Source organism: Corapipo altera, unplaced genomic scaffold (assembly GCF_003945725.1).
Source record: "Corapipo altera isolate COAL_440 unplaced genomic scaffold, ASM394572v1 180, whole genome shotgun sequence".
Classification (NCBI taxonomy): domain Eukaryota; kingdom Metazoa; phylum Chordata; class Aves; order Passeriformes; family Pipridae; genus Corapipo; species Corapipo altera.
The window spans coordinates 1,734,962-1,739,482 of NW_020884915.1; the positions used below are offsets into that span (position 1 = coordinate 1,734,962).

The 4,521-nt window shown below is 41.7% G+C and overlaps 1 long non-coding RNA gene across 1 annotated transcript in view; it reads right to left on the reverse strand.

Annotated features, from left to right (window-relative positions):
* LOC113952743 overlaps positions 1–3,062 on the reverse strand; it is a 7,097-nt gene extending 4,035 nt beyond the window's left edge. Inside the window, exons 1-2 of the long non-coding RNA XR_003529645.1 lie at positions 2,943–3,062; positions 1,331–1,481 (exon numbers count right to left, since the gene is read on the reverse strand). This is a non-coding gene — a long non-coding RNA (uncharacterized LOC113952743). The remainder of the gene's footprint in view (positions 1–1,330; positions 1,482–2,942) is intronic.
* Between the last annotated feature and the right edge of the window lie 1,459 nt (positions 3,063–4,521).

The following is a 4,521-nucleotide window of genomic DNA, read 5'->3' on the forward strand; positions in this document are numbered from 1 at the left end:
CCTTCCGCACCGGGAGGGGGGAATTTTGGGAAGAGGGGGGATGGAAGCGGCTTCGGTGAGAGCTGGGAATCGCACCGCCGGCTGGATGTAAAGAGGGAGAGGCCTCGAGCGCTTTTGTTAATTTTTCTCCTTTTTTTTGGTGTTGTTTTGTTGGGGGAAGGGGGAAGGGAAAAAAGGGGGGAAATGGCAGGAAAATGAAGAAAAAAATGAGGGAAAAGGGGGGGGAAAGAAAAAAAAAGAGAGAGAGAAAAAGGGAAAAAGAGCAGTAGGGGGAAAAAAAAGAAAAAAAGGAAAAAAGGAAAAAAAAGAAAAAAGATAAAAGAAAGAAATAAAAAGGCAAAAAAAGAAGGCAAAAGGCAAAAGAAAAAAGCAAGGAAGAAAAAGAAGAGTAAAAAGGGAGAAGTCAGAAAAGGAAAAAGAAAGGGGAAAAAAGACAAGAGGAAAAAAAAGGCGCAAAAGAAAATAAAGAAAGAAAAGAAAAATGAAGAAAAGGAAAAAAGCAGAATAGCAAAAAAAAAAAAAAAGAAAAAAAAAGAAAAATAAAACCCCAAAAAAAAAAAAAAGCCTTCCCCCAAAAAGGAAAAAAAAACGGCTAAAAAAAATAGCTCCCTTGCAACAAATAAAGTAAAAAAAAAAAAAATAAAGGGGGGGGGAAAGGGGGAAAAAAGAAAATAAAAAAAGCAAGAAGCCCGGTGTGACAGGGACTGCAGCAACACCCCGGCACAGCCTGTGTGGATCTTTGATCTCCTGCATCGCATTAAGTAACAAAGAGCAGAGGAGTTTGGAGATGCAGGAGCTGGGCTGCTCTGATCCCAGCACCGCTCCGTCCCATCCTGGGCTCTGCATTTCCAGCCCTTCCAATAGTACTGGTATTTTTACTCAGGATTCTTTCAGTTGCGCCCGATTCCTTTAATTAGCTGCTCGCAGCCAGGGTGGTGTTTACTCCTGGAGTATCTCCTGTGAATAGCGTGGGCACTTTACCCATTAATGGTGCTTGAACAGCGTTTAGCCCAAATCGCCGAAATAGTTAAATCTGCAGGATGCAGTTTGCAGTTTCTCCTCCTTTAAAATGCTCCCACATTTCTTTCGAAGGGTTATTAGTGTTTATTTTATTAAGGCAAGGTAGGGAAGGACTTACACACGGAGTAAGAAACTGTGAGTAGCCACAGCAGGTTCTGTGTGTGAGCTTACACGCAGCTTGTGTGCTCTCACAAAGCATCTCAGCGCCCAAATAACCAGCAAAGTTCTTCTCCTGCAAATATTTGGGCACACATTTACTGCAAAACATCCATCGTTCCGGGGCTGCAATTAAAAAATAAAAAAAAATCACCTTTAAGAAGATCCTAGAAAGCTCTGGATTCCCACTTTCTCTGCTCCTCTGCTATGAGTCTTTCCCCTTCCGTCCTATTCCATTATGTGGCTCTAACGCAGGGCTGAGGCATCAGCTCACCTTCCTCCTGTGTGTCCGTGCAGCCAAAAATCTGCAGCAGGAAAAGATTTCAGGAAGGCTTTCCAAAGCAGGAGGGTGAAAAAAAAAAAAAACCAAAACACCAAAAACCAGCGTAAGGGCTGCAAAAGCTCCATGCCTGCTAGGAAATAAAGGGCAAGGCTTGGGGAGATATTAATAGAAAAATGAGAATTATTTTTTTTTTGAGAGTAATGTTGAGCACGTTCACTTCGTGCCTGGAGCTGAGGACATGACAATTAGTACATCTGACGTTTACAATGCAGATGTTTATGATGTGAATAATAGATGGAAAGAGAGGGAAAACATTGTTGTTTTGGGGAAAATATGGAACAGTTTGATCTGGAAAACACCCGAACTTTGCTCAAGCCACCAGGCAAGTATGAAGCGGACTGCTCTTCATGCCCAATTTAAATCCTGCAGCACAGAAAGTCTGAAAAATCATAAATTACAGACAAAAATATGGTTACTGTAATAACAGGGTGTTGCAAGAATTGTAAAATAAATTTGGGGGTGGGAGGGTGCAGCCTTTAGGGGAAAACAACGTGAATTTCCAGCAGGAGGGTTGTGCAATGATTCTATATTTTTAAAACCTATCTGTGCTCCATTCATACTATTTAAGTGCTTCAATCAGCACAATAAATGTAAATAATTTACTGCTTCGCAAACAGAAAATTGGGCAGAAAAGTGATTTTTGAGGAGCGACTTGGCTCCCTCTGCCCAGTGATTTGGTGCCCTGTAAAATGCATCTGACACTGCTGTTCATTAAGCTGGTGCTATTGAGCCTTCTTCACATTCATTAGTGATTAATTCAGACAGATATTTAACTTAATAAGGTAAGCAAATAAACAAAAAAATCACTTTCTGTGCCTTAAGGTTTTTTGGCCCTCTAATTGGTTTTGTGCACTAATTATCAAGATTAACACCTTACGCTTTTCTCGGTCCTTACACTTAGAAATTCCCGGTGGGAAAATGTAGCCAACCTTAAGGGAATCCCTGAAGTGCAAGGGGTTAAGAGTTTGTCTTTTAAAAGCAAGATAAGCAGGAAAAAAAAAAAATCTAGGAGAGCCCGATTCCAGGTGAATTTTAGATAATAACAGGATGAGGAGGCAGGAGCTTGCGTGGATACACACACAGTGACACTCGTGGCTTTTCATGGGTGTGAGGGAAAGGTTTGCAAGGGGATAATTTGTGTCTCAGCATCTTCGAACAAATAACTGGGACCTCCCAGCCTTCTCACCCTGATTCCAAACCCCATATCCAGTCTGGTTCGGTGTTGGTGGCACATCCCTCCTTCTCACCAAGAGTTAACCACCGGCCTCCAGAAGTTCCTTTCAACTCCACTTCCCACAGAACCCGAGGACTTGATGTCAGTGCCAAGGCATTGTGATTTCCTTCGCTGTTCACGGCAGTGACATTGTTCCAGGCGTTGCCTGAAATTCCCCCACAGCCAAGCCTGACCGTGTCCTCCTCTTACCTTAGTCTCGGCTCAAGGAAACCCTTCTCTTTCCAGGCAGATGTGGGAGAAGCATCTGGGTGGGAGCAGCACCCTCCACCCAGCCTGACTCCACATCCCTGGGAGCTGGAGCATCCTTCCAGCACCCAGCTCTTCCTGCCACATGCAAATGTCAAAGTTTGTCTCTCTCATGTCTTGACATCCCCTCAGAAAATGCTTAAAAAGTGCTGATTCAGTGTCTCTCCTGCAAATGTCTCCTTGCCTGCTCCTACGAGCCGAGCTGAAACCTCCCTTGGATTTCACCTCAGGAAAGCTTTGGGAAGGGCCACGATGTGAAGTTCTCCTCGATCTCAGGCATGAGGGTCATTAAAACTCATTTTAGCCAAGGTGCTGGTACAAGTTGTTGCTCGTGACAGTTTGTCACCACCATGTACAATATTTGCTAGGCAGGATCCCAAAATATCCAGCTAATTGCCACTTTTCCTGCCGTGGGAAGTCTCACAGATTTACCCAGCTCCTGCCTTGAACCCGATTGCACTTTCCAGTAGTGGTTTTTTTTGGGGGGGGGGAGGTTTGTAGCATTTGGGGATTTTTAAACTCCTTTTCCTTTAATTCTTTTCTTTCTTTAATGGGTGACTGGATAAATTCAGTGGTGGATTTTTGTGACACTAAAGCAGCAGATAAGTCTATGATGCACTCTAGCTATGTGGTTTAAAAATCCCTTACCATATGTTTTCTCACTGGAATGCCTCATCTTGCAAAATTACAGGAACCGAAGCTTAAAAACACAATTAGGTAGTTTAAAATGAAATATTAAAGAAATACCACATATTTTCTGATATGCCTGCGATGGTTTTCCTTGATTTTTTTTCCTTTTTTTTTTTTTTTTTTTGCTTTCTTTTGTATTGTTCTTTGAGTTGTTCAAGGAGCCCAACTGTATTCGATTGTTGTACTAATCATGCTCCACATTTTTCTGATTAGGTTATATAGGCTGTGGTTAAATTATAAATGAAAGAATGAACTACCAGAGTACTTGTCATAACAGTATCTTTTATGTTGTTACAGAAGATTGGGGGGGAGGAGGAGGAATCAAAAAGGGCTTTCTACGATGAAGATTCTCCTCTCCTATTTTGTGCTCCTTATAGGATCTGTATAAGACAAGGAATGCAATTTGTTGGAATGTTTTTCTCAGGTATTCTGAGAACTACAGCACAATATCTGTCCACTGAGAAAAATGTGAGAAAAAGGAATCCATAATACATAAAGATGCATATTGTAGCACAAACTGTGGCATGCACACAAACACACCCTCTCCAACTCCACTTTATTCCATTACTCTGCTCTAAAAGCCACTTGAACTGTTTTTTTTTTTTTTCTTATGCCATACAGGAAAATATTTCCACATTTGAAATGATGCCTTACATTGTTATCTCCTGTCCCACTGTATGTGCAGCACAAACCCAGCTGAATGTGGGTCCGATGATATATTTTTGTTTAGAGGACACATTTTTGTTTCCATGCTGTTATTCTAAGCCATTTGCTGTAAAACTGATTTTAGAGAGAGCTGGAATTGTAATGATTAAACTACTTGACTGAAGGC